General features: G+C 40.3%; 1 protein-coding gene across 3 annotated transcripts in view; it reads left to right on the top strand.

Annotated features, from left to right (window-relative positions):
• The first annotated feature begins 317 nt into the window (after nt 1-317).
• Nucleotides 318-19,743, top strand: part of LYPD6 (LY6/PLAUR domain containing 6) — a 141,948-nt gene continuing 122,522 nt past the window's right edge. Inside the window, exon 1 of one of the 3 annotated variants that reach the window (XM_054548637.2) lies at nt 318-529. The gene's annotated coding sequence lies outside the window, so the exon portion shown is untranslated. 3 annotated transcript variants of the gene reach the window in all.

Below are 19,743 nucleotides of genomic sequence, written 5' to 3' on the forward strand. Positions count from 1 at the left end.
ACAGAAAGGTATCGGTACACCCTGAACAAACACTGCTCGCTTCCAACGCTCACTGGGAACAGGCTTCCCGGGAAGGTCCCAAATCTCTCCAGTTCCGCTCACCCTGCGGGCGGCAGCGCGGCGCCCGGGTGCTCCAGCTGCGCCGGGCCGTCGGCTCCCGCTGACCGGAGTTTGCAGACTTGGCGCTCAGGCCGATTCTCCCGGAGTTGGGTCGCGCGTGCCGGGCCAATGAGCGCGCCCCGCGGAGGGCTCCGCTCCCCCCGCGCGCGCTGATTGGTTCCGCGGCCCTCGAGGCCGGGCCGGCCGCGGCTGCGGGCGGCTGCCAGTGCCCGGCGCGAGTGGGAGTGGCGCGCGCGCCCCTAGCCGGCCCCCCGCCTCTCTCCGCCGCGCTCCCTCGCTCCCTCTTTGAGCTCCCGGGCTCCGGCAGCGCGCTGGCGGGGCTCCGCATTGCACACTCTGGGGGCGCCGCAGTGTTCGTGGGATGGGGCAGCGGGCTGCAGCTGGCGGCAGGAATCCGCGCGCAGCCCGGGTGAGTAGAGGCGGGCTTCCCGGGAGAGCACAAAAGAACAGGGGGTTGGTGCCAGCGGCCCCGGCTTAGGCGGGGCCTGGCCAAGCCAGGGAGTGCGCTGAGTCGCTGGAACTACCCGATGCTAGGGCAGACCCCTGGGGCCAGAGGAACTGGGGTCCCGGCCTCCGGCGTTTTGCCCCGAATGGGCAGAGAGCCCCGCGCGCAGCCTGGACGGGTCCAGAGGGGCGTGTGTACTCGTGTGTGCTGGGCTGGCGCGTGGAGGGTGGTATGGAAAGGTCAGGAGCTGCCAAGTTCAAGGCTGGAGGAACCTTTCCCAGGAGTAATTCAGCATCTTCTCACGGCCCGGCATGCGTCCACCAGGAACTCCAGCCGGCGGGAGTTCCTGGGCGGCTGACTGGCAGCACCCCACATGTTGCTGCGGGGCGGGGGGCAGTGGCGGTGGCCCGGCTGCGGCCACCCGGAGCCTCTGAGGGAGGTGCAGTGTGCTGGGGGTACCTCCCCGCCGCTGCCAGACCACGCTAGGCCTTTCAGCCATCCACCCACAGAGTTGGGATTTGGGCTGGGCTTGACTTGGCGATCTGTTTTTCTCTCTGGTAACAGCAGTTCCCTTGATTCACATTTGGCTAAGCGTTCAGTTACAACCTAAAGCTCGGTATCTGACGGTCTGACTCGCTCTGACCCCCACCATATCCTCACTATCTCTACCGCTGCCCTCCTCCAGTCCCCTCTCCCGCCCCAGTATCTGCCCTGCTCCTCACTGCGGGGCTCAAAACTTGGTGTTTGAGCATGATTGCCTTCGGTGTGGTCCTTGGCATTTTCAAGTGTCACAATCACATCCTGTTTCCTAGAGGACTCCAAAGACTTGTTATAATGGGATGGGGGGAGAGAATTGGGTGGGGGGGAATGGAGGAGGGTCTTTGGTAGTCACTTGTTGGAAGAACAGCATTGACCTCCCAGAGCATATGACAAAAAGAATGTTAAGCCTCTTTCTATGGTAACTTACCCAAGGTGTGACCTCCAAAATTCAATTTTCTTTGTGGGAGGCAAGGGAGTTTAGATTCTCCAGGGGGAAGCTTATTTCTTGTTAAATTGACTTGCGGTGACATACACTCTGTTCTGCTCTGCCCTGGCCAGCCATTGCAGATGCCGTGATATTATTAGAGCAGTTCCCTTAAAGCCATTATATTTTCTTTCGAGTGAGAGGAACTCGAGCTAGCTGTTTAAAATTTTGGATCTGCACCTTATTTCTCTAGAAGACATTAATGGTTACTGTATATGCGCTCACGTGTACCAAGTTTGCAAAAGGTATTTGTGCAATCGCCCATGAAATGGCTTAATGCACATTTATGTTAAACCCATTTAAATGTAAAACATCTATCTGTTTTCAATTTTAGTTTCCACCTCGACCAAAGGCACCAGACTGAAACAGGACTTAAAAGAGGCTTCCTTGTTTAAATAGAGGTTTATAGAACTCTAGTCCTGAGAGCACACAGTAAGCTTTCTGAGTCTGTAGGCACACAAAGCTTGTTAAAAATTGTGAATTGGTTCCTTGGGTTAAAAATAGTGGAAATGCTTCCAGACCAATTAAGACAGACAACTGATGAAGCTACACTCTGAAGCTATTGACAGTCTTTGTAAGGTGAATGTTTATAGTACATAATGCATAAATGGGGCTGATTCTAGGCAAATAATATCAAGTAAAAAACCATACCATGTGTTGTATCATACTGGATAGTTTATATGGCACATTGAAATCTACTATTAAAGTGTCTGAGGAAATCATATCTTTATCATCCCCATTTCATAGATGAAACAACTGAGGCTTTCAAAGATGGACTTTTCCCAGATCAATAGCAGAGTTCAAGGTCAAGTGTTTTTCAAATTCTTTTCTCCCTCACTCCTTCCCTTCCTTCCTTCCTTTTTGGTGTTTACCTACTTCTTTGTTGTTTACCTACTTCTGATATCTGCACCTCTTTTTACCATTTAATCCATAGCTTGAGGGACCATTATGAATCATCCCCAAAAGGCTTTGCTGTCTGCTAAATATCATTTAGCTCCCACTAAGGTGAGGGCTGATAAAGGTTTAAAGTGAAAACTAAGAATAGTTTTAAGGAGCTACCCTTTTCAAAGAGATACGTTATTTTTGCTAATGAGTTGTTAAAGGTACATATAATCAAAACCCTAAAGGACGATGTCCTAATTGTAATGTTTCAGAAAAACAAGTAACAGTAGGAGAGATGTGTGAGAAATATGTAAGTCTCCTATTTTATAAACACTCCTTATAAGTTCTGTAGACGATTAACAATAGAAACAATAAATGAATATCTCATTAGTGCTATTCTTATTTTAAAAAGAATTGACAAAATAGATGACTTAAATAAAATCAGAACTACTCTGGAAACACAAAAAACAACCACTTATCAAAAGTCCTGAAATCCTCATTGACTAGTGTACAAATGTAGCAGAAGATGTTGGTTAAAGAGAAATCATATTTTTACTTGCAAAGCTAGCAATAAGAAGCATACAGATATCTGCCTATCTGATTATTTTTTAAGGGCTCATCATTTGCAAATCTTTTCTTGGAAAATGATTGCTTACAATATTTACTTGTGTCATTGCATGCCATTTATTAATGAGATTAATTTCATTTGCAATAATGTGGTTAAGTGTTGAGTTTACTAGTAATAAGTCGTGGTTAAGTATGTGGGCTTTGGATTCAAGTCTTGTCTTCACGTATATTAACTGTGGGACTTCAAAAAATGATTGAACTTCTCTGTGCTTTAGTTTTCTTATGTGTAAAGCATGAATAATGCAGTTTTTAAAATTTATTCATGCAGCAAATATTTAGTGATTGCCTATTATGTACCAGCTCTGCTCTAGATGCTAGGGATACATGTGCAAACTCCTTGCCAATGAAATTTACCGTCTGGTGCCTGAAATCTAATGACACAATGCATTTAAAATGCTTGGGATGGGACCTGACACCTACCAAATGCCCCGTTATTGTTGGCTGTTGGTATCATACATTCTTTCAGGAAATGTTCAGAGTGCCTACCAGATGTAACAGATTGCAGCATGTAATGATGAAAGATACATGTGTCAATTCAATTAAGTATTCTAATGGAAGAGGGGACTCCAAAGAAGGATATCAAGAGTATGATCAGTCTCTAAAAGGGAATTCAATGCTGATATGTTAGGGAAGAACTGAAAAGAAATACTTAATTTACTCATAAGAAAGTGGGAAGCATATGAATTAACCTTATAGGAACCCAAAAGTGATAAGAAAAACAAGTCTTGTACCCAAGCTCTGTAAAACACTAAACTCATAGGGAAAACACATAGGGAAAGTAAAGAAAAGAAAAAGAAAGCTTACCTGGATACATGTAATGAAAAAGGAAAATTTGAAGGGTCAGTTTATTAAATTGACCTTATGAAGGGCAACAGATCCCAGGCATACTAGAAGTGGGGTAACCAAAAGTGAATTTGTTAAAAAAAAAATCCTTGCAATGGATTTCCAAAACAATAATGGAAGTCCCTTAAATACTGTGAAATAAGGATTGTGGAACTACTCATCTTTCATCATACCAAACATGTACGGGGAGATAAAAAGAGATAAAACAGAGTGTAAATGAATTCTTTGCTTCTGTTTTTGCTGAGTAATATTCCTACACCCAGGCTTTCTCAAGCAATACACACATTGGAGGTAATAGATCAAGAAGTGGCAAGTGCTGAGGATATTCCAGACCTAATCAGCAGACTAATTACAGATAAATCACCAAGACTAGATGGCCTTCACCTAAGTATGTTGAAGAAGCCTGGTGTGTACGTGACAGCAATCTGGGGTATTGCTGGGGGATTGACTGGTGTCCTTGGGGGCTCCAGTCAGGGGAAGGGTTTCCAGAAGGACTGGGGGCCAAGAAACCAGGCCCGTGTCCCTGTGGATGATTGGGAGATCGATATTCAAAGTAAACAGATTACAGCAAGTAACAATTTTTTTTTTCTAAAGAAAAGGGGGATTGACATATTAGAGTTGAAGGAAAATACAGTCATGCACCTCATAACAATGTTTGGGTCAAGAATGCACTGCTTATATGATGGTGGTCCCATACGAGTATAATGGAGCTGAAAAATTCCTATCACCTAGTGACATCTTAGCCGTGGTTGTGTCGTAGCACAACACATTACTCACCTGTGGTAATGCTTGTGTAAACACACTTACCGTGTTACCAGTCTTATAAGAGTATAGCACGTAGAATTATGTACAGTATACAATACTTGAGAATGATATTAAATACCTATGCTCCTGATTTATGTATTTACTGTTAATGCAATTTATCATTATCTTAGAGAGTACTCCTACTTATATTTAAAAAAAAAAAGTTAACTGTAAACAGCCTCAGGCAGGTCCTTCAGGAGGTATTCCAGAAGAAAGCATTGTTATCATAGGAGATGTCAGCTCCATGCGTGTTATTGCCCCTGAAGACCGTCCAGTGGGACAAGATGTGGTGGTGGAAGACAGTGATACTGATGATCCTGACCCTGTGCAGGCCCAGGCTAATGTGTGTGTTTATGTCTTAGTTTTTAACAAAAAAGTTTAAAACATGTTTTTGTTTAATAGAAAAAAAGCTTACAGAATAAGGATTTGAAGAAAATATGTTTGTACCGTGTGTTTGTGTTTTAAGCTAAGTGTTATTACAAAGGAATCAAAAAGTTAAAACATATAAAAGTTTGTAAAATAAAAAAATTACAGTAAACTAAGGTTAATTTATCATTGAAGAAAGAAAAAATGTTAAAATAAATTTAGGGTAGCCGAAGTGTAGTATTTATAAAATCTACAGTAGTCTACAGTAATGTCCTCAGCCTTCACTTCCACTTCCCACTCACTCACTTGCCACTCACTCACTCACCCAGCGCAACTTACAGCCCTGCAAGTTCCATTCACGGTAAGTGCCCTATATAGGTGTATCTTTTTTCTTTTATACCGTATTTTTATGGTACCTTTTCTATGTTTAGATACACACATACTTACTATTGTGTTACAGTTGTCTGTAGTATTTAGTGCAGTAACATATTGCACAGGTTTGTAGCCTAGGAACAAAAGGCTATACCATGTAACTTAGGTGTGTAGTAGGCTATACATCTAGGCTTGTGTAAATATACTCTGTGATGTTCACACAGTGACAAAAATCACCTAATGATGGCTTTCTCAGAATATATCCCCATTGTTCAGTGATACATGACTATATGTTTGTTGCTAAGTGTTGTAGGAAATATATTTTAATGTTTCAGAAAGCCTAACCAGGTTTCTGATTCCGGTTCCCTCCTCATTCATGACCTTTTCTTATGAATGGGAAATTGGCTAGAAACAAAAAATGGAGATCAATAGGTATGTCTCTGAGTGGACAAATAGCCTCTTCCAGGAAGTAGTTTGGGGATGGTCTAATTTAACACTTTTATGAATGCTTACGGGTGATATGCATTTCTTATGGTAAGTAAAAACCAAGCTGCTAAAGTTGAACTATAGAAATAACTTCAAAGACAATCTAAATAGGAAGAAAAATAATAGGAGATTAAAGTCAAAATGGAAGATTGAAGATAAGTTTACTTGGAAAAAGCAATCCCAAGAACATTTATAGGAGATAGTTTTAAATTCTGTTCTCATCAGCAGACAACATAGCTGGCTAATAGTCTCTCAGCTCTCTAAAAAGCATGTGTCCACCAAGTTAAAGTCAATGTTAGAAAAAGGGTAGGATATAAAACTCTGTATTAATGTGATGCTATTTAAAAAATATACATGGCTGAATAAGTTTATGTAAATAAATCCTCTCTATTTGTTCATCTATGTGGAAAGAAATACATAAAAATATTAACAGTGACTATCTGTAATATGGGATTGGAAGTGATTTTTATTATCTTACCTGTGTTCTCCAAATTTTCTACATTAAACACATATTCTTATAAGACAAACATTATGAAAATAAGATTTAGTATTATAACCTCAGGTTTCATGTAGTCTTAATAGAAAGAAAGCTCATTTGATTATCATTTCTATGTCTTCTGAAAATCTGTAGTTGAAAATTTTGCCTTTTTCTCCCCTCTGAATTCCCCAAGTAAAAAGGGCAGCAGGTTGAAATAACTTTGTGTGTGTGTGTGTGTGTTTGGTGTTAGGAAAAAATGTGGTTGAAGATGAACACCTGTGCTTTTTAAAATAGAACTACGAAATGTAAAAAGATTTCATTTTTGCCATAACTCAGGATTTGAAGAACAAAGTTATAGAAGCATTGCTGATTTCTTTCTAGACTGTAAGTGCTATGAGGACAGGCACCGAATCTGTTTCTTTCCTTTCTGACTGTGTAGTGCTTGCCTTGGTGTCTAGCATAGAAGACTCTCCCGGTAAATACGTTGGAATGTTTTGAATTGAATGAAAGGATTAAAAACTCTGATAGGCATGTAGAAATTTGAAATAAGAAGAGTTTCTAGGGCCCATTGTATCCTCTGAGGTCATATGATTCACTCATATTTTAGTTTGTTTCTCTGTAAGTTATCCTGGCAGTCTTTGTATTATATGACCCCTGGGCCACAAAAGTGGTTTGTGCTGGTCATCTGGGATCCTCTGGCTTATTCTCAAGTTTTGATCCAGCTCCTGCCACTTGCATCCATCTCTCATTTCAGTTTGTTTTGTGCTTTGGGCCTGGTGTTTTGTTTCTTTCCTTGGCTCTGGATTTTATCTCTCTTTCAGCCTTTGGCTTGGGTTCGTCATCTTTTTCTCCCACTGTGGACACCAGTGTATATAATCCCAGTTAGCTCTGGGCCCCTTTTAAAAAAAACTTATATTTTAGGTTCAGTGGTACATAGACAGGTTTGTTATATAGGTAAATTTCGTGTCACAGGGATTTGGTGTACAGATTATTTCCTCACCCAGGAAATAAGCATAGTTCTCAATAGGTAATTTTTCATTCCTCACTCTCTTCCCACCCTTTACCCTCAAGTAGACCCCAGTGTTTGTTGTTCTCTTCTTTGTGTCCATGTGTTCTCAATGTTTAGCTCCCACTTATAAGAGCATGTGGTATTAGGTTTTCTGTTCTTGGATTAGTTCACTTAGGATAATGGCCTCCAACTTCATCCATGTTGTTGCAAAGTATGTGATCTCATTTTTATGGCTGCATAGTATTCCGTGGTGTATACGTACCACATTTTTTAAATCCAGTTTACTCTTGATGAGCATTTAGGTTGATTCCATGTATTTGCTATTATGGATAGTGTTGCAATGAACATACACATTCATGTGTCTTTATGTAGAACATTTGTATTCCTTTGGGTATATCCCCAATAATGGGATTGCTGGGTAAAGTGGTAATTCTGTTTTAAGTTCTTTGAGAAATTGCCAAACTGCTTTCCACAGTGGCTGATCTAATTTACAATCCCACCAGCAGTGTATAAGAGTTCCCTTTTCTCTGCAACCATGTCAGCATCTTTTATTTTTTGGCTGACCCTTCTTGATAAGCTAGAATCTTTTAAAGAGTGGTTTATACCACAAACTATTAAATATTAACAATTGAATATTACTGTGGTCTGAATATTGTCATACCTCCAAAATTATGTGTTGGAACATAATCCCCAATGTAATAGTATCAAGAGGTGGGGCCTTTTGGACAGAGCCCTCATGAGTGGGATTAGTGCCTTTAAAAAGAGGTTGAAAGGAGCTCCCTTGTCTCTTCTGCCATGTGAGGACACAGCAACAAGGTGCCATCCATGAGGCAGAGAATGAGCCCTCACCAGACACCAGATCTGCTGGTATTGTCATCTTGGACTTCTCAGCCTTCAGAACTGTGAGCAATAAAATTCTGTTATTTATAAATTACCCCGGCTAAGGCATTTTATTATAGCAGCCTGATGGACTAAGACAAATATTAACACCTGATCCCCAGAAGGGATCTAGGAGTCATTGTAGATTGTTCTCCAATATTATCTTAATAAGGCACTGTAGTCAAATTATTCAGTAATATCCCTGGTATTGTCAGAAGGAGTCTTGGCAGAAGAACAGAAAATTTTATGTTGTTTTTACATAAAATCTGGTATATATGTTACAACATGCAACCCTTATTGTCATTTTCAAGAAAGACAGATAGGGAGGAATTGGATAAGAGCAATAACATGGTCAAGCCAGTGCCCAGGATTTTGAGTGAGGACTTAGGGGAAGTAGCTATTTTCTGACGACAGAATGTAAATAGAACTCTGGCTTGGAAGATAAAGGCTCAAGGGATAGGACCTTGTGTATACATTATGAAGGCCACTGCCTGCTGAAGTCTTCTTTAACTAATCTGACTCCAAGACTAACATAGACCAACCCAAAGACTATGTATAAGCAGAAGGCCATAGGGCAGGAACTCCTGCTAGCCATCAGGTGCTTCTCTTTGAGGGAGTTCTTGAAATGGTCCACGGCTCAGGTGTGAAGAGATGAGATCTATATTGGACAGGCGCTGGAGCCATCCTGGCTTAGAAGCCTCATTCCCCTAGGAGTTGATAGCTCTTGTAACTCCATAGACAAAGCTTCCAGGGTCTCATAGGGATGTGCCCAGTTTCCAGAATCATGGCCCTCAGGGAAGCCCCAAGCATGATGTCCCATCAGGTAATTTTAGTTTTCAACCAGCCTACCAATTACAGTCATAGCTGTAACTTGTTACTATGACATTTTTACTCTTATCAGGTTGCTACAATAAAACAGCTAGACAGATACCCGAAGTCAAATTCTTATGCACAGTTACAAGTAGAGTGAATTTGCGTTATTTTTCACAAAAATTAAAAACTAGAACTAGAATACGTCTGTTGATACCTGAAAACAAGGGATTTTAGACAGAAAGCAATGAGGTCAGACTATGTAATACCCCTGCCTCCTGTCCTGCATTCCCACCTGCTCATCCTTATTCTCTGGACAAGAGGATGCAAAGTAAAATTAAAAATATGTTCAAAAGTGTTTAGGTGTATGCGTGAGTAATTACCACATAATGGATTGTTAGGCAAAATGAAAGTATTGGGTGTAAAATCTTCATCTTTTGCTAGAATTTTTATTGAATTCTTTTAATTCAGATTCGTGATCACCTAACCGAATGAATTCACAACAACTTTTGCAGCAGTTGTGACTTGTTCTCAGCCATAGATAAAGGAATTCGTAAACCCAGGATTGTCCTACTATTTCTGCCTTTTCTTTCGGAAATCATTATTGCTACTTGAACTACCAAAAAAGTATATTTAAGCATTCCAGATGATTAAATAACAATGCAGTTAGTGTGTTTTTGTAGTAGGATTTTGGGTAAACATTTTCAAAAAATATTTAATATTTTTATGACCTAAAAAAGCAGGAGAAATAAAGGTTATTTTAAGCATAATTTTTAGTACCTTGTAGTATAACATATTATCCCAAATGTACACATTACTTAAATTTCTATCAAGATATCTAGAAATACTAGTTCCTTTATGCTGTTACAGAACTTTAGATAATATAATCATTTACTTGCACTTATAATAACAGCATTTATTACCCTCTACTTTTACTTGCATGGTTTTTCATCCACAGAACTCTACCTGCTTGTGAGAGTTATGTTAATTTTCCATTGGCAGAGAGGCAATGTAGAGGGAAGGTTGGAGGTCTGGGCTCTCCTGTGGTGTAATTCTGCCTCCACCAGTGGCTACCTGTGTGAGCTTGGGCAAGTTATTTAGTTTCCTCCAGTTTTACCGGCTACACCATTAACTAGCTGGCTGACCTTTAGCCAGTAGGTCACCCACTGGTCATCATTTGCTTCAGCTGTACAAATCAAAAGGCTTCACTAAATTCCCAAATGAGTAGGAACCAACATATAGTTTTTGACATTTAAAACTACCCATTAATGCTGATCTAATAAAATTGCTTTGATTAACTGAAAGTGTGGCATAATATAGGTAGATAGACTAAAATAGTTAAATATTCAAGAATTCTTGTGTTCTAAAAACATGAGACCTCTAATAAATATTTAGAGGGATGTAGCACATCCCCCTAGAATATATTTTCTTGCTATATAGATCTTCACTGTTCTTTGACTCGCCATGTGGAATACATTTAATTTCTTAGAAAATTTTCAATCTTGGAGAAAAAAATTCACTTTCAAGTGTTCTAAAAATATTGCCACTTAAAAATACTGACTTTAATAGAAGTAATATCCTGTGTTTATATAGTGGCTTTTCATGGAAGATCAAAGGAATGGTATTAGAAGTATGTGGTTTTTCTTTTATGTATAACTTCATAGGAGAATTTTCTTTTATTGAATTCTTTTAATTCAGATTCTCGATCTGAATTAAAAGAACTACCCGAGTGAATTCACAAAAAGTTTTGCAGCAGTTGTGACTTGTTCCCAGTCAGGTGTGTCCTTGGTCGGGGTGTCCTTCCATCCATTATTCCACAATTGACAATGCTTCTCATCCTTCAAAGCCTAGTTCAATGCAGCCTCCCCAAAGACACCTTTTCTCCTGATTCCCTCATCAGTGTAAATTTTGCTCTTTTATGTATACCTGTATTTTGTACTAACATATTCTTTGTTACATTCTATACATTCTGTTGTTACCTGTATTTTTAGTCTTATTTCTCATGGATGCCAGCATGAACATAATGTTTTGCATAGAGTAAGCCCTCAGTCAATATGCTTAATAGAATAATGCCTTTCATAGAGAAAAGCTGTAAAGATCTTGGGGGGAATCACAAAGGATTGCATCTTAGACTCGTTGTGCTACTATAACAAAATACCTGAGACTGGGAAATTTATATCCAACAAAAATTTATTTCTCACATATCTGAGGCTGAGAAGTCCAAGATGAAGGCACCGGCTGGTGAGGGCACAGTCTCTCTGCTTCTAAGATGGCACTTTGTTGCTGTGTCCTCACACAAGAAAAGACAGAAGAGTGAGTTAAGGCCATGTGAAGAAGCCTCTTCTATAAGGCCCTAATCCCATTTGTGAAGGAGGAGCCTTCATGCGTAATCACCTCTTGAAAGTCCCACCTCTTAATACTATCGCACTGACCACACCTGAATTTCGGAGGGATCACAGGGAAACTATAGCAGATTGGTTTAGATGGAAGGGATAGGTTTTGCATTATATGACAAACTGTCACCTAATGTTGGTCCCTGGATGTCCAGGAAGAACAAATGAATACCACAAGCTATACACATTCTTCTTAGAGACTCTACTCTGCCGCTGTGTCCTTATAATGAATACCTTTTAGGTATTGAGGGCATTCACAAAACAGACTCTAAGCCCTGAGTTGCCCGTGACCTAGGACTTTGGAAAGTTAAGTATGATATTTTTACCCTTACCCTGGGTAAGGCACAAAACCATTAGTGAAGGATATGCCCCCATGACCCAAATACTAGGCCCCACCTTCAACACTTGGGATCACATTTCAACATGAGATTTGGATGGGATACAACACCCAAACCATATCAGTAGGTAATTTCTATTTTTAAAAAATACAAAAGTTTAAGGAAGAAAATAATCATTCCCCATTTTATCACACAGATTTAATTATTCCTGTGTAATTTCTTTATTATTTTAATGATATTCTTTTTCTGTGTGTCACATGGTGGCTACCTAGTTACGGATACAGCATATGTTGAATGTATTTGATCCTTGTCTTACTAGAGTAAACCAGAGGCCAATATAGCAAATTTACTATGTATAAAGATGTACACTCTTCTTCTATGCTACTGAAAAACTCAGTAGTCTCCCATATGGCCTCCTATTTGTGGAAGGGAATAATATGCATAGTTAGGGCTGGTATTTTTTAAACAAAGAAATAGACAAGGCCAGATCTGTTTAATCTCTAATGGCCAATGTTCTTTCTGTTCATTCCCATAGATTAGAATCACAGCCAGCTGGCTTAAAATGTTGTTTTAAGGAGCACCAGGTGAGAGGTGGCCAGATCAGCATCACCTCCCCACAGTCCTGATAAATGACTCAGGGTTCAACTCCTCGTGTTGCCAGTGTTGTTATTCTTTGGTAAGGTGAACCAGGCAAGCAAAAATCAATATGGTACAAAAAAATTTTTCTCACCAAAGCTATTTGGTGGCTCAACTTTCTAAATTAAGGGCACTGCATTTCATAGATAGAATAGCATTTTAAAGACATGTACTGTCATAATGGTACTTTCTTCTCAGTTGGGAATTATCTAGGAGAGATCTGTGCTAGAGGAGACAGTTTTCAGCTAGGACATGCAAGTTCAAGAAAGGTCCAGTGCCATAGCATCTACAAGACGTCTGGTAGAGAAGCGAGCAAACTCATTTCCTATAGCTTCTGGGCAGTTCTGGCATTGCATGTGGGTTTCAGATCTCTTCTGGAGAAGCAGTGTGCTGAATAAGATCCAACATGGAAAATGGAAACGAAGAGTGGGCAGAGAAGAAGGAGCTAAAGGACTTTTAATAAAGTATCATCTACTTTATAATAGGTTAAAAAAAAACCTTTCAATCCTATCTGATTCCTGTCCTATCAGAGAAATCCCTAAAATGAACAAATTTGAGGAGAATGACAAACATCCATCTGCCTTAACTTATCTTCCAAATTTCTGCCACTACCAGCTTCAAAGCCACTCCTTTGGCAAGTCATTGATTCAGCCTTAGAAGATCACTGTTAAAAGGCTTCCCTGAGGGGAAAATCATGCTCGTTAATGAATGAATCTAAGCTGAGTAACATACTCTTCCAGTAGGCAAGTGAAAGCTGAGGGAATATGAGTCCAAGCAAGGGGACTGAGATGGGGAAATAGAGGAGGTAACTTTTTCCTTGTAAGGTGTGGGTGGAAAGGAAAGATGTTGAGATCTTTGCTTGTTTCCCACTTTCATCTAAACTCTCACTGCGCTGTTTGCTGAATTATCAACCACCAATTAGTGGTAGGTTTTAGGCCAAGCCAGTTAACTTCTTTGAACTTCAGTTTCCTCAAAATGATTGCATAAGATCAGCACTTCCAAAGGAGGACCTGTAAGGAAAAAAACTGGTTCTGTGGGATATTGCAGGAAGAAAAAACAATGGATTAAAAATGTTTTTGTTTTTGGAGTTGCAGGACTTTTAGAACATTTAGTAACTGAATGTTCACTCTATATATCTGAAAGAAGGTGTAATAGGTAATATTCAGTAACTCCCAGACCTATTTGACAGTGATACTCATTTTGAGGGTTCATCTTGAGGGTCAGTGTTTTCTGCAACACAAAATATTGGACTATCTGGTGTCTGATGTCCTTCTGTGTTTTAAATTCTGTGAATATACAATGAGTTTGTCTCTCTATTCCTTTCCTAGTCAGTCCCCTTGCCTCTTACCTAGAACTGTTTTTGTGTTGTGTGTGAACCATTTGATCAACAATGTACTCTGTTAGAAAATCTCTGCATCTACTTTAAGAGAAGTGCATGTTGAGATAGTGCAAATCTGCAAGCTATGCACTTTTCCCTTTTATTTTTATATTTTAGACTACATTAAGTCAAAGCCAGTCAAAAAGCAAACAATAAATTCCCCAAGTGCTGTATACCCTGCCCAATATCCTAATAAAAATATTGAAACTTTTATACTAATAGAGGGGATAATATTTCAGAAAAGAACAATTTATAAAAGACCCAGATTTTATTCCGACAGAGGCATTTCTGAGCAAAGCAGGGCAATTAATCATAGAGCTGTAACATAAAGATGAAAAGATGAATACTGAATATATAGAAAATGTGCGCTATTCTTCCCTTCATCTTTGGAATTACAAAAGATGTTTATCACCCCTTGCCTTACCAACACCGATCTTGGATTTTTCATTTGGCTTCTGCACCAGATTCACCCTTGACTTGATGAGGAGCAGGTGAAAGCTGAAGTGCTTTGTGGGAGTGGGTGCGGGAGTGGAGGAAGGTATAGACATCCAGGATGTAGGATGGCTGTGTCTGAATTAGACCTCCTCCTACAAAAATAGCTCCTCTTCCAGAGGTTTTTTAAAGTGAGGGAATACAAGGTGGTCATTTGTAATCTCTTGAGTCAGAAAGAGAAAGAGGCAGACATAGTGTCTCGTGCCTATAGTCCACCTACTTGGCAGGCTGAGGCAGGAGTATGGATTGAGTCCAGGAGTTTGGGGCTGTAGTGTGCTGTGATTGCACCTGTAAATAGTCATTGCATTCTAGCCTGAGCAACACAGTGAGACTCCATCTTTAAAAAAAATAGAAAGAGAGTAAGGATTCTCACTGAGACACCCCCTGACCCCATCTCTGAAAAAAGAATGAATAAAGAGTAAGGATTCACACTGACGATTTTTCATGTACTTATTGTTGCATGTCGTGAATTCTCTGAAATTAGAGCAATCTGAATATCTACAGGTAACTTACAGGTAATGTACAGCAGACATCTTACTGTAGGCTATGTGTTTGGTTTGATTGTCTATCGTCCACCCTCAATTTAAATTTTTTTTTTTTTTTTTTTGAGAAGGGAGTCTCGCTTTGTCACCCAGGCTGGAGTGCAGTGGTGCGATCGGCTCACTGCAAGCTCCGCCTCCCGGGTTCACACAGTTCCCTGGCCTCAGCCTCCCGAGTAGCTGGGACTACAGGCGCCCGCCACCACGCCCGGCTAATTTTTTTTTTGTATTTTTTAGTAGAGACAGGGTTCACCGTGTTAGCCAGGACAGTCTCAATCTCCTGACCTTGTGAGCCACCCGCCTCAGCCTCCCAGAGTGCTGGGATTACGGGTGTGAGCCACTGTGCCCGGCCTTAATTTAAATTTTTAAGAATATTTGTCAAATTTTCTGTTATTTGAATTCAAGCTTGCCTCTGATGAAACACTAATATTTCTATTTAGTTTTCCTTGTCTTGTTTAAAAAATTGGAATTTGTTGTGTACATTTGATTATGTATGTTTTAAAACTCCAAATTGCATTTTGAAATTTGGCAGACAACTGATAACTATATTTTTCTCAAGTGATAAAAGATATATTAATAATATTAGCTTTGCTCTGAGGTCTCGTAGGTCCACAGCCTCCTTGAGTTGCATTAGAGAGGCTTCCAAACTGCACCGTGCTCCAGTTTTTGAATTCAACTCTTCTATTTTTAGAGGCCACCTTTACTATTCTCCTGAACATATAAACGATGCCTTCGTTTACTAGTCTCAAGCCCTGGCAGAGAATAGATGCCCAGTAGATATTTGATGAGCAGACTCTCCTTACTTGATCAGTGTTTCTTGAATAAATGAATGAATTGTTAGTGATAAGTGCCTATTATAATCGTCACCACTTTCATTGCAGTAATGTAGCCACTGCCTGGCATCTAACACTATTTTTTAAAAACAGTTAAAAAATAATTTTTTTTGTAACTCAAAAACTTGATGTTAATTAGTATTTAATGTTTGTTTTTCTATTTAAAAAATGCATAAAGTTAAAATTATTGTACATAAAAGTTTTTATACAGATTTCACAAAGCTGAACACATGTGTCTGTGCAACTGGTTCTGTACTGCAGCAGCTCAATGAACTTGGAAGAGACCTGAGTCTTCTCACGTAGGACTAAGTTGCTCTTTATGGGACTGAACATAAGTGCCATAAAACCACTTGGTAGGGTTTGTTTTGGCATGTTACAGCATTTCCCCTTGGGAATGCTCAAACATTTTATGGATGGAGGATTTCCATAAAGTCTTCTACATAACCTTCAAGTCATCTTGTGTGAAAAAGAACTTAGTTTGCATTTGTTCTGTAGATAATTGTTGATGTTTTATAGGTAACACTCTGGATATGTAGGAAGATTGAGGCTTTCCAGCCACTTCTCAGACTTACTGACTAGTAAGTCTCTGTTATTAAAAACTAGTTTTGTTTTTTGTTTTTTGAGACAGAGTCTCGCTCTGTCACCCAGGCTGGAGTGCAGTGGCGCGATCTCGGCTCACTGCAACCTCCGCCTCCTGGGTTCTAGCGATTCTCCTGCCTCAGCCTCCCGAGTAGCTGGGACTACAGGCACGTGCCGCCACGCCCGGCTAATTTTTGTGTTTTTAGTAGAGATGGGGTTTCACCATGTTGGCCAGGATGGTCTTGATCTCTTGACCTTATGATCCACCCGCCTCGGCCTCCCAAAGTTCTGGGATTACAGGTGTGAGCCACCGCGCCCTGCCTAAAAACTAGTTGTTTTTCTCACAGTTCTGGAAGCTTGGCAGTCAGAGGTCAAGGTGCTGGCAGGTCTGGTGTCTGGTGACTTGCAGATGGCTGCCTTCTTACTGTATTCTTACATGGGGTGGGGTTGGAGGGGAAGGTGAGAGAAAGAAGAGAGGGTGAGAGAGAAGGAGAAGAAGAAGAGAAAGAGGAGGAGAAGGAAGAGGAAGAAGAGAGAAGAGAGAGAAGCAAGCTCTTCCATGTCTCCTTAAGAGCACTAACGCTATTCAAGAGAGCCCCACCATCATGACCTCCCAAAGGTCCCATCTCCAAATACTATCGCATCACATTGGGGTTTAGGGTTTCAGTGTATGAATTTTGGGGGACACAAACATTCAGTTTATAGTACGTATCATTCTTTTTTAGGATGGGCAGGGAAGAGGCTTCTCATCTGTCTGTGGCATTCCCCCTATTTCCCCAATTCCCTAACAATTTGACCAAAGCCATGACCAACATCATCACTTGACAAAATGGAATTGATTTGTTAAAGCACTTGTTCATTTTAAGAATCAACCTAAAGGAAAAAGAATTCAAGTTACTTATTTTGGGGTCTGGCATTGAAATTTTATTTGCTGTAATTTTATCCCCAAAATGACAGATTCCTTTTTCATATTTTTTGAGTGGGTATTTGTGTCATTTTTTTGGCAGCACTTAAGAAACTATCTCTTATTGGTGATTTTGAGAATTGTTCATACTTGAACAGAGATTATGAGCTTAAGTTTAAATAGCTTTGAAATCTTTAAAAAATAGTTACATCTTTTAATTGCGTCAACACTGTCTATATTTAACATGTCCAACTATTTAAATGACCTAATATTTTATATTTGCCAATGCAAACATAGCAACAATTAGGCAACAAGTACTTTTTTTCTGGGCCCTACCCAGGGATATAAAAAAATAGAGTGGAGCTGGGCGTGGTGGCTCAAGCCTGTAATCCCAGCATTTTGGGAGGCCAAGGCAGGTGGATCACCTGAGGTCAGGAGTTCAAGACCAGTTTGGCCAACATTGTGAAACCCTGACTCTACTAAAAATACAAAAAAAAAAAAAAAAAGAGTGGAAGACACAGCAACTGTTCTCATGGAACTTGGCTTCTCTCCCTGTCTCTCTTTAAATACCCGAGGGCCAACTTGTGCCAATCATAGTTGTAGGTGGAAATACAATAATAAATGAAAGGGATAAAAGTCTCTAGGGATAAAGCAGTGAACAAAAACCACAAAAAATTCCTGCCCTGGTAGAGCTTACATTCTAGAGGAATAGAGGCAGAAAATAAGGAAATAAATAAGAAATGTGCAGTATGTTAGGTGGTGGTAAGTGCTATGGAGAAACTAAAGCGAGGAAGGGGAGAGGAAGTGCAGGGGTGGCTGGGAGGCAGCTGGTACCTTTAACTGTGGTTGTCATGGATGACTCCACTGTGAAGGTATCACATGAGCACCTGGACCAGGTAAGGGAGAGAGCCCTGAGGACCTCTGTGGGAAGAGCCCTCCAGGCAGAAATGCAAAAGTGCTGTGGTGGCCTCATGCCTGGCTTGCCTTCCCAGAAGGCGGGTAGAGCAAGCCAGGGGGAGTGTAGTAAAAAGTCAAAGATGTGAAGGGCAAGCTGTCCAACATGCAAAGCCTTAGAGGTTATCACACTATGTTGACTCTTCCCGCACTCTCTTCCTTCCTTACTTTGTGAGTTGGGGAGCCATTAGAAGATTCTGCACTGAAGAATCACCTGATTAAATGATTTTAAAGATCACTGGTTACCATGAGAATAAATATAGGAGGGCAAGGTTGGAAAGAGGGAGACTAAATAAGAGGCTGTTGTAGCAGTCCAGATGTTGGCTTAGATCTGGGTGGTTGCAGTGGAGATGCTGAAAAAGGGCATTCTTTGTCTATTTGGAAAGAGTGGAGGAGAGGATCTCTGAAGGATAGGATGTGGAGTATAAGTGAGAAAGCAGTGTCAAGCATGCTTCTAAGGTTTGGGGCCTGATAACTGGAAGGATGGGGCTGTCATTTACTGAGATGCAAAGACTGAAGAGGAACAGATTTGGAAGAGGATCAGATCAGGTGTGCACACCTTAAATTTGAGACACCTATTAGGCTTCTAAATGGAGAAATGGAGTAGGAGGTTGGGAATATGAATATGAATTCAGGGGAGACATCTGTGCTGAAGATATAATGTTGGGAGCGTCATGATCTCAGTAAAAGCCATAAAAGGGGAGCACATCCATGAGAGTGAGGAGATGAGATCAGTCTGTCAGAGACAGAGTGAAGACAACGAAGTTGCAGCTGTGTGCTCCATTATTATTTGCTGTAGGAAATAATAATGTAGGAGAGAAGTAGCAATTTGTGGGCTAGAAGAACTGAAGCAACTTTCATGAAAAGTGTGGGACTTGGACTGGTCCTTGCAAATGGTTAGGATTTGGAGGGGTAGAGAAAATGAGGAGAGGGCATTTTGGTTAAAAGTTACCAGAATTAAACACAGTGCAGTATGAGGTAGTAAGGGAAAACACACCAAAGTCATGATGGGATTTTCTCATGTGTGGAAGGGGTAATACTTGAAGATTTTGTTCAGTCTGTTTCCAAGGATCATGACATGCAAATGGTAAAGAGACTTGGGTCCCATTAAATTTTTTAACATTTCCCAATACTTTGCTAACAGTTTTTCCTCCTTACCCTTGCAGCTGGTGCTGCCTTATATTTTGTAGTAACTTGAAACTGACGTGGGGAATTTTAAGTACATATGTTATCAAAACAGATGTTTCACAGACTTTATAGACTATCAGGAGGTCATCTTGTCTTTCAGAAAGCAGCCTGGAATTTAAATTTAGTTCCTCTTATAATTTCATGCTCCAAAGTAACTATATGAGAAATTTAAAATTTATTAGCAACTTTCTCTTGTTCTTAGATTTTAGAGAGATGGCAATTTCATTAAACCTGAAAAAATATATATACTATGTTACCTAGAGGCAGATTATTGAATAACTTTACTTGCCTGGTGATAAATCTAAGGTGCATGAGTATTTTAACGCTTTCCCAGCAACTTTGGAGTTATATTTTTAAAAAGGAA

Source organism: Pongo abelii, chromosome 11 (assembly GCF_028885655.2).
Source record: "Pongo abelii isolate AG06213 chromosome 11, NHGRI_mPonAbe1-v2.0_pri, whole genome shotgun sequence".
Classification (NCBI taxonomy): domain Eukaryota; kingdom Metazoa; phylum Chordata; class Mammalia; order Primates; family Hominidae; genus Pongo; species Pongo abelii.